This window comes from Macrotis lagotis, chromosome X (assembly GCF_037893015.1).
Source record: "Macrotis lagotis isolate mMagLag1 chromosome X, bilby.v1.9.chrom.fasta, whole genome shotgun sequence".
NCBI lineage: Eukaryota > Metazoa > Chordata > Mammalia > Peramelemorphia > Peramelidae > Macrotis > Macrotis lagotis.
In genome coordinates, this window is record NC_133666.1 from 537085795 (window position 1) to 537097317 (window position 11523).

Here is an 11523-nt window from a genome sequence, read left to right on the forward strand (position 1 = left end):
AAGTCCCTCTGTAATTCTAGTCCTTTTCTTATGTGTACACTCTGCCAAGAGACTTTGGCAGAAATGACAGAATCAGGAAGATAATTCTAACTTTTCTAGTATAGGTCTGAAATGGAAAGGGTTAATGGAAACAGTTGTGATTCTTCAGGCCAATACTAAGGAAAGGTGACCTGCTGATTCTAGCAGATTTAAATTAAATTAAATTTAAATTAAATTAAATCCAGAAACTAAAGGGCAATATAGACCTCATCTGAAAGCAAAAGTGGATAATGAAGAGAAACCTATAAATGCATATGGCTGACTAACACTGTCTTTTCTGTTGTGACCTCAGTGTCTTCCTCTCCCAGATTGATTTTTTTGCTTGACTGTGCAAAAAGAGACCCCTTGTCTCTTTTCTTTCTCACCTGCCTTAATTGCATTTTATGGATCTAATTTTATCAACAATTTTTCCCCTTCTACTTTTCTGGAAGTGTTCATTCTTGACCTTCTCTCTTCAACCTAAACTTAATGACTGAATGGGTTTTGCTTAGTCAAACTCTGACCTGAGAAAGATCTAGTTTTAAAGCCAAGCTCTCCCACTGCATCCAGGTTCGTCCTCAGTTGTCCTGATCCAAATTTTGCCACTGTACCAAGCTGGTGACTTTGCACAACACCCTCTCACTTAAATCCAATACAGTTGCATGCCATGACATCACTTCCCTGCTGTCATGGTCTTCTTCAAGACAGACAACATAAATTATGAAGTAAATCTGATAGTATACAGTTATAAATAAATAGTCCTATTAAATCTAGCCATAAAATTAAGTCAAGGGTGGCTAGGTGGCGCAGTGGATAAAGCACCAGCACTGGAGTCAGGAGTACCTGAGTTCAAATGCAGTCTCAGACACTTAATAATTAGCTAGCTGTATGGCCTTGGGCAAGCCACTTAACCCCATTGCCTTGTAAAAAAAAAAAAAACTAAAAAGAGAAAATAAAGAAAATTAAATCAAACTGATCAAGGAAGTCATTATCACAAATCTCTGACACCACAACTCACCTGGTGACAATAACATAACATTAACATGATGGAAGAGGCAAAAGTTTGATGTAGGGTCAGTAAATTCTCTCCTGAACTTACCTCAAAATTCTTTAAAACTCTAACTCCTTCCTTCTCTGGCTTCCTTCAAGTCCTAACTAAAATGCTATCTATGATAGGAAGTCTTTTCAGATCTGCCTTATTCTAGTGTTTTCCCTCTTTTAATTATTCCTATTTATCCTGAACATATCTTTTTTTTATACATAGTTGTTTTCATGTTGTCTCCTCCATTATACATGAAATCCTGAAAGGCAAGGACTGCTATTTTCTCTATTACCAGCACTTAAATAGTGCCTGCAATATTGTGAGCATTTAATAGATGCTTATTGACTTGACTCACTGACAAAATTCTAAAAAAATAGCAAGGAATAATTGCAGTTGCTCAAAAAGAAAGCATCCTCTGGGACAGGCATTTGTTGCTAAGTGACTTGAATGTCTGAGAAGATAGATGGCTCAGATCTGTATTAAATGTTACCATTGGCTTCCTAATTATATGACTTTCTGTTTAGAAAACATCCTTTCCTCTGTCTTTCCTATTCAGTCTTCAATGCATATTTCTCACTTGGGATTCAATGGACTTTTTTAGTCTTATTCTTTGCATTAACTTCATATTTAAAACAGAAATCAGATTTATCTCTTTTTGTAGTCAATTCTCCATTGTCCACAAAACTCCTTTACTGCCCGTACTTCAGGTTTGTTTACAAAAGCTACACAGATTAATCTCGTTATTGATTATCTTGAATTTTTGCATTGATCTTTGTAAGGATAACAAGTGATATTTGTATAGTGCTTTACTAACATTGTCTTGTTTTAACCTCACCACATCCCTGTGGGGTTGGTGCTATAGATATTATCATCCACATTCAAATATTAGCCAGTTTAAGTGATTTGTCCACAGTTGTACATTTTCTAAGCCTGAGTCAGGAGTCAAGTGGCAGTGTAATTACGCTCATGTTGAGAACTCTAGGTCATACCATCTTCCAATAGTGCTTAATCTAAAATTTGATATTTGATATTTTCAACTTTTACTATTTGACATTATAACTGAAAGATTCATGAAATGCTAAGACTTTAAAGGTTTGTGAAACAAGTTTTACTGTCTGAAAACAATCTAGAGAGAAGGTAAAACAAGGACAAATTAGGGGAAAGAATCTGAAATCTGTTGCTTAATGTCTTAACCATTAAGAAATGAATTCCCAAATCATAAGAAATATACACATTCACATGGGAAGATACCAAGAACTGAATTCAAGACTATCATTTAGAGTGAAATTTACAGTTGTTGGGGCAGCTAGGTGGTGCAGTGGATAAAGCACCGGCCATGGAGTCAGGAGGACCTGAGTTCAAATACAGCCTCAGACACTTAATAATCACCTAGCTGTGTGGCCTTGAGCAAGCCACTTAACCCCATCTGCCTTGCGAAAAACCTAAAAAAAAAGAAAGAAAGAAATTTACAGTTGTCTAAGGCTCATCCCAAAGCTAGGGTCAGAGGTGGGATTCAAACTCAAATTTTCTTTATCCAACTCCAGAATTCTATCCAAACAGCCCCTTTGCTTGAGCTCACATGGGAACAAAATTGACCCTAATTCAATTTTTAGTTTATTTGACTCTGTGACATTCCTTCTTTTACCTCCTTCATTGATAAAGATAATCAATAGTACCTCCTGTGAATAGGAAGAATGGACAACAACATATCTAGCATCCTCTTTTATTCACCATACTCAAATATTGTTGTAGCAACAGAAGTCTATCCCCCCCCCCCAATTATTTGTGTCTAAAACTGAATCAAGGATTCCCTAGGGGTTAAGACAACCAGCTGGGAAATATTGATCAGTAAATAAACCATAGTCAAAATACATATGAAAAACGCTATTAGGGGTTCTCATGGATTCACAATCTCAAGAGTTGGAAGTAACCTAAGAGTCATCTAGTCCAACCTGTATTTGGACAAGAATTCCTCCAACAAAAGCCTTGACAAATGGGCATCCAGCTTCCAACTGAACTGTATTAAAAGGATTGCCACTAAGTACCAATACAGATCTTTATATTTTGAGTTTCTCTTCATTTGTTGTTGGGGGGTTTTTTGTTTTGTTTTTAAAATTCTTTTTTTTGGCTTAAGATGCAAAATAAAATTATTATGACAGTACAAAATGCATAGGTAAACTAGAGTTATATTCTTTCATATCACAAAATCATTACAATATAAATAGTAGAAAACTCATCAAAGCCTTTTCAAATGCACTTTGACAGTGAATCTATCTAAAGAGAAGGAATAAATATTATGTATGTTTTAAAATGTAATCCAGTCTCCATTTGGACTTCAATGAAATAAATCTCTCTTCCTCCCTCCCAAGGCAGTCCTTTAGACTTTGATATACCTTTCATGATTAGAAAGTTTTTTCCTTGCCTTAAATGGGAATCTGCCTCTCTGTTTCTACTCCTGCCCTATGAGATCAAGCTGAATAAATCTAATTCCTTTTTCCTAGGAGAGTACTTCAAATATTCTAAAACAACTATCATGTCTTTCCACCTCCCCATAATACATCCCCAAGTTTTCTCTTTTCTAGGCAATATTGTCCTAGTTTCTATGATGAATGCAGTTCTTCTTAACATTGCAGTAATCAAAGACAATTCTGAGGGACTGTTTTGAAAAATGACATCCACATTCAGGTAGAAAAACAACAAGAAAAAAAATCCTGTGGAGTCTGAATGTAGAGCAAAACAGGCTATGCTCACTTTTAAAAATTCCTTTGTTTTTTTTCTTTCTTCCTCATAGTTCTTTCCCTTAGTTCCAATTCCTCTTTCATAACATGACCAATATGGAAGTATGTTAAACATGACTGTACATGTACAATTTTTACCAAATTGTTTGCTGCCATGGGGAGGAGGGGGGGAAAGGAGAATAGCAGAAAAATGTGGAACTCATAAACTTGCAAAAGCTACCTTTGAATGTAATTGGAAAAAAGAATTTTTTAAATATTGTCTTGGTTTCTTAAACTGATTGTCACATAGCATAGTTTCCATAGTATCCTTAACATTCTGTCCTCTCTCAGAGCATTTTTGTTTATCTATGTCTTTTGTAAAATATGATGACTAGAACTGGAAAACAATGTCAGATGTATAGCAGGATTTTATTCCTATTGTTTTATATTCTATTCCCCTCTGAATGTGGCTAAAGATTATTTTAGATTTTCTACCTGCATGCAGAGTCAAACTTTTGACTCATATTGAGCTTGCAATACACCAAAACCCACAATTCCTAGAAATTTACCTGAACTGTTATCTAGTTGTGCAATTCCTATTCTGCCTTTGTGCATTTGGTTCCTTGAACACAAGTAGAGGAATTTACATTTATCCCAATTAAATTTCATCTTAATAGATTCAATGTATCTTTCTAGTTTATCAAGGTCTCTCTTCAGTTCTCCTAAAAGAATATCCTTTGCTCCATTCCTACAAGGAACCCTTTTTTGTAATATGTTGTAAACCACTTGAACCTATACCACATCTCTCCACTGCCCTGGATGACCTTCAATTTCAATTCTTTAAAGAATGCAATATGCCATGACTTTCAACAATACCATAGATAAATATAAAAGCAACACCATATATTATTTATCCAGTGTGATTTTTGAAAGAATTTTTTTGACATAATGCAAAAGAAAGAAGGATGTGACAATAAGAACAAGAGCTAATTCATTCTTCTTTTGCATTTGCTATACTTCCCCCATGTAGAGTATTTACTCATCTAAGCAAAGGAAGTTCAGAGTTGGGATGTAACATCCTAAGTAAGCACTTTTTTTAAAGGGCAGAATCATTGCCACAACTGATGAGAGGAAGAGGACTGAGACTAGCAGAGGGAAATGCTACTTAAATTAACAATGCTCTCCTGATAATTTCTTTATCATTTTTCTTATGGAAGATTAATTCAAAAAGGAAGTGGAAATAATCTAGAAGACAGGGTTTTTTGATCAAGGATCCATAAATTTGGTTTTTGATATTTTTGATAATTATATTTCAATAAAATTGATTTCCTTTATATCCTGTATTGCTTTTTTTGGTATGGATTTAAAACATGATTCTTAGAAGTGATCCATGTTTTCATCAAACTGCTAAAGGAATCCATGACAAAATGTTAAGGACAATGCCTAAGGTAACAGAAGTAGCTACAAGCCTTAGTAGATAAAATATTGGGTCTGGAATCAGGAAGACTTGTTTTAGGTACTTACTGTTGCCTCAGTTTTCACCACTGTAAAATGAAAATAACATGATCTCTTACTTCCCAGAGTTGTTGAGATATCATCACATTTGTGAAGCACTTGGCCGTAGTACCTGGGACAAAGAGATATTGTAATAAATGTCTGTTTCCTTCCTTCATCATAATTTGTCAAATAGCATAAATCAGTGAACATGAAACAAAAAGGTCACAGGGGAATCAAAAAGGTGTAATTTTTTTTTTAGACTCAGTGGCAATAACAGTTTCTGTCTCAGGCTTTACCTGAACAGAGCAGACACCTCATCTGGGTGTCTGTTGCAAAGATCAGGTCACACTGTTGGGGCATGTTCCTAGCATGCTCAAAGCTCTGCCCATCATCTGACTGCCTTTCCAGTAAAGACCACCCCCTAGTAACTAATAACAGTATATACTATGACTGAAGTACTGACAGCTGGGCAGGGCCTATGGTGAGGAAGCTATATCTGTGAACTAATCTCAGAATATAGATCATGGGCAACATGAGATTAGTCCTATCTATTCCTGATTATTATTTCTGCTTTGGTTCACTGAGTTCACTTAGTCTACTGAAAATAAATCTTGGCAAACCCTAAATTATAGTATTATTCTCTGGCAGGACCTGTAGGACATTACTTATGGGAAACTTACCCCTTCCCTCCTTGATGAATTTCATCATTCTCAAAATGAGAAGTTTTCATCCCTGACTCAGGACAGGGTTGTCTTAATTTCCATGCTAGGGAAAAATCCTCTTGTGGAATCTCCTTAGCTTTTTTGATAAATCTATGTTAGTAGAGGTGATGGCCTATCAGATTATCTCTGATGACACTTGGCTCAGATTCAAGGTTGATGACTTTCCTTCTGACATATGTTCTTTGTTGTGTGATCAGTGGATATTAGCACATGACCTGCCCTGCCATCACTCAGTTAACCAAGGGCCACACTTTCCAACTCCCTCAAGTCCTAACTGCTTATAAATTCCCAAATAAGCAAATGTTATCATTTATATTAATGTAGAAATAGGAAAGAAAGATAATAGGCCCCAGTAGTTAGGGAGATTTAATAATAATAATAATAGTTTGTCTTTCATTATCAAAGGAGACCATGACATTAGAGAGGTGATGTCATGACAAGCACATGAATTTGAGTGAGAGGATCTGTGCTAAACCACCAGCCTCATTTTCTCCTCCAGAGTCATCTGGATCCAGTGGCCAAATATGAATCAGGATGTTTGGAAATGGCCCTGGATGTGAGGCAATCAAAGTTAAATAACTTGCCCAAGGTCAAATAGCTAGTAAGTGTCAGAGGTTAGATTTGAACTCCTATCCTCCTATCCTATCCTTTGAAAATATCCTGAAGGGCAGAAATCTTTGCTTGGGGGTCCATGAGTTTGGTTTTTGATATTTTGATAATTACATTTCAATAAAATTCCCTTTCCCCTCCCCATAGCAGCAAATAATTTGGTAAAAATTATACACGTACAATACATGTTAAACATATTTCCAAATTACTCATGAAGAATTAGGAAAAAGAGAAAAAAACAATAAGGAATCTGAGATTGCTGAAAGGAGGTAGGATTAACATCTCTAGCCTCCTTTGTCCCCTCCCCTTTTCTTTCTTTTTTTTTTTGGCAAGGCAATGGAGTTAAGTGACTTGCCCATGGCTGGGTAATTATCAAGTGTCTGAGGTCACATTTGAACTCAGCTGACTCCAGGTGCTGTGGATAGAGCACCACACTACCTAGATGTTCGACCCCCACCCTACTTAAGGAAAGCTTTCATTCCGGTCTGGAGAGGAATCACTAGACTAGAAGTATATCTATTTCCTTAAATACTGTTCATCTAGGGGATATGAACAGGTTCCATCTAATTTTTGTCATTTCTGGGGAGAAGGAACTCAAACTCTATATATTCAAGGATTGATCTCCTCATCTACCAATTCCATAATGAACATATGGTATGAACTTTACAAATACCAAGTTGTAGCAAAATAGAAATCAGAGAAGTAATACATCACGTAATATACTCTAAACAATACAGATATAAGGAGCTCTCTTATTGGGAACAAGATAAATCAGCTCAAGCAAGAGTGAGCATCCTGGATTTCATCAAAGGGGAAAATTCCAAAGACTCTAGATTAGTAAACTGAATATAGGGACATGATGAAGTCCACTGGCTCCTCTCCTATCTTCTCAGTCTTTTCCTTCAGCAACGTGGAATGAGGTTGGTTTCTTCCATCTTCTCTCTTAAAGCTGAACATCAACTCTATACTATACTCAAAGAACACCCTTGCTTGGAAAATTGGGAAAGTAGACTCCCACTTCAATAGTCCCCAAAATGGGAAGGGAATTGGCTAAGAACTGAAGCTATCATCTCTCAGTAATTCTATTCTGTTCCACCCCAGAGTCTTCATCTCCACCAATAAGGAAAGTCTGTTACCAATGGACTGTGGGACTATGATAATACTAAATTATTTTATTTGCTTTTGTAATAATGATTAATATGTAAGTATTACTATATACTATATCATTTATATAATTATTACTATAAATAATATAATTATTATATATTATATTATTACAATTACTATATACAATGTAATTCTTACTATATACTCTACTATATAAAATATAATATATAATATTATATTATAGCATTATTAATATGTACTAATAATATTCACTATTATATTATAAAATTATTCCTGTATACCATTTAATAATCAAGATGCGATTATTATGTAGATTAATGAATGATTTGACTCTAAGGTAAAGCTATTTATGCTACTGAAGATAAAGGGTTCCCCCCCAAGCTCTATCAATGGGGAAAAACTCAAATGACAATTGGAATAGTTCTCTGCCTTCTTGAATTAATGATTTCTCCTCTTTATTTATTTTATTTTAGCTTAGTTTTTGCAAGGCAATGGGATTAAGTAATTTGGCCAAGATCACGCAGCTAGGTAATTAATAAATGTCTGAGGCCATATTTGAACTCAAGTCCTCCTGACTCCAGGACTGGTGCTCTATCCACTGCACCATCTAACTGCCCTCTCCTCTTTATTTTTAACACAAAAGCTATTCTGAAACCTTCTTAATTCTACTCGATCATTTTATAATACTCTTTAACTATCACACTCAGGGAAGCTACGTGGCAAAGTGGTTAGAGCACTGGCCCTGTAGTCAGGAGTACCTGAGTTCAAATCCGACCTCAAACACTTAGTAATTCCTAGTTGTGTGGCCTTGGGCAAGCCACTTAACCCCATTTGCCTAGCAAAACACTAAAAAAAAACCTCACAACAACAAAAAACCCCATCACACTCAGCAAAAGAATCTGAGAAAATAGAGGCTATCTGAACTCCCTCTTCCATACTTGGAAAAAACTCTATATTGCCCCCTCTTTCTTCTCCTTATACTCTCTTGTGGATTTCATTATCTTCCTTAGTATCAATGATCATATCTATGATAGTGTCTTACAAGTCTAAATATCCAATCCTAATCTCTCTCCCCACCTGCAGTTGCACATCACCATCTGTCTACTGTCACTTCACATTAATTCATACAAGTTGTTCCATGTTTCTCTAAAGTCATCAATTCATCTCCATTTGGGAATCTAATTTAGGTATTTTGTTTCTAGTTCTTTGATATAATAATAGAATGTGGTACCCATGTCCGTAGGTTATATGTGTTTATCTAAATGAGACTCCTGGGAAGATTCTAATAGATTTTTCAGAAATCTTGCCTAACGTACTTCAAAAGAGACTGATTCTTAACTAGAGGTTAGTTGAGTCTAAAAGACAAAAAACAATCTTATCAAGAAATTCAGAATCTAATGGGGGAAGGTAACATGCAAACAGGTATAACCTATTTATACAACCAGATCAGGAAGTTTGCATGCTGTCTCTCTGGTGTCATCAGTTCCCCCTAACTAGCTGTATATTCATCAACATTCTTAAGTCTTTCAAGATTGTTTTTATAATTTTATTATGTTTTATAACAGCTTCTCCTTACTTGACATCAATGTTCATACAGGTCATTCAAGGTCTCTCTGAAACCATCCCTTTCTCATTTCTTACAGCACAGTAATATTCCATAACATTAATAGATCACAGTTTATTCAGTTGATGGACACATACCTCCTTAGTTTCCAGTTCTTTCCCCTTACCAAAAAAAAAAAATGCTGTAAATATTTATATGCTTGTAAGTCCATATCCTCTTTATTTGATTTCTTTGGTGTATGAGCCAAGAATAAGGTTGACTAGGATGAAAGATGTATATAGTTAGTTATTTTGGCCATCAAAATTACTTTCAGGAATGGCTAGATGAATTCACATGACTACCAATAGTGGGTTAACATACCTGTTTTTTCATTTTCCTTTTTTTGACAACTTTGCCAATCTGATAGCACCTCAAAATTATTTTAATTTTACTTCTCTAATTATTAGTTATTTAGAGCATTTTTCTCCTTTCCTTCTTGATAGTTTGGATGTTTTCTTTTGAGAACCGTTATTCATATCCTTTGACCAATTATCAGTTGAGGAAGTGACTCTCTTGCTCTTATAAATTTGAATTAATTGAAAATGAGACCTTTGCAACAAAGAAATTTGCAATAAAGACTTTCTCATGTGTGACAGAAATTAATCAAGGAATCTGGGGAATGGTTCTTCACACTGGGTTGGGTGGGCTCTAACTCCAACATAAAGGCTGTCCCTAAAATGCTCCATAATCCATAAGCATTTCCCTTGTATAACACTGCCTCTTATGATTCAAATTAATTCAGTTCATATTATTAAATTCTACTAATAGCTCAGGGCACTAAGATAAATAGACCTAATAGTTACTTTGTTTATAAATTTCAATATTAATTTGTCAGTTAAATGTTTACCACGGACCCATGGTATTAAGTGCTGGGGATATCCCATCCCCCCCCAAAAAAAATCCACCACCACCACAACAAATAGTACAAAAGTAGTCCCTGCTGTCAAGAACACATCAGTGGAAAGAAAGAATTGTGAATTCCTTAAGTTATCCAGAATTATTCAGGACATACAGGAAGCTCAAATTGAATTGAAATGAATTAAAACTGAATTCCCATCTATTAGTCTTAACCTAGAGGGCAACTAGGTGGTACAGTGGATAGAGTTCCAGTCAGGAAAAACTCCTCTTTCTTAGTTCAAATCCAACCTCAGACACTTATTAATCATGTGACCCTGAACAAGTCATTTTAACTTTGTTTACCTAAGACTCCTCACCTATAAACTGTGCTAGAGGTGGAAATGGCAATCTGCTTCAGTATCTTTGCCTAGAAAACCCCAAATAGGGTCAAGAAGAGTTCAATATGACTGAAAAATGACTAACAGTTAAAAACCTCTTAACTCTTAGTTACTGGGAACTTAGTAAATTCAAACATTCTTCAATGGTAATTTAAGGAGGACGTAAATAATATACCTGCTAGAATACAATCATACAGTTGCTTCCTAAACTTAATTAAATTATTTTAGGCTATTATTTAAGGTCAAGGAGAAAGATTTTTTGTGTTAGAGAGCAGGTGGACAAGATGTGTGGCCTAACCAAAGAAGAATTTGAAAGATCAAGTCCTATCCCTGTACTCCATAAACCTCTGTTAAAAACTGTGCTTGCTCCCTTGATGAAAGTCGAAGCACAAGCTTTCTTGTCCTAGTTTTACTTTGATTTAGTAACACATCTAGAACACCTATTCATTGCAACTGATCTTTAATTAAGATAAAACATGACTGCTTCCAACCCCTGCCCCCCATTCTAGCTTATCTTTAGTTTCCTGGGGGAAACATTTCTCAACCTCATGTCATCCATGCCAAGTACAACGCATGAGGCACATCTGAGATGAACTAGTGGGTGTGATGGCTCAGTTATTTGTGCTATTGTAACTTAAAGGGTCTGTTTCTGTGTTTCTATATGTAACGCCTTGCTTTTTTAAACTCTTCTCCAGATGGGTCAGGATTTTAATTGCTGAAAAAACAAGATGCTCTCTTTTTGCCTCTGCTAAAACTAAACTTCAAAGTATTTGGGCCTAACAATGGAGATTTGGGGGAGGAGGAACAGAAAAGGAAAAATGACTTGTAGTTCAATGTGTTTAACAAGTAGGAATTCTTTCCTTTATTTCACTGTCCTTGGCACTGTACTTAATAAATACTTGGTGCTATCACCTGGTGTCATCACCTACATAAACATAACTCTATAGAGTAG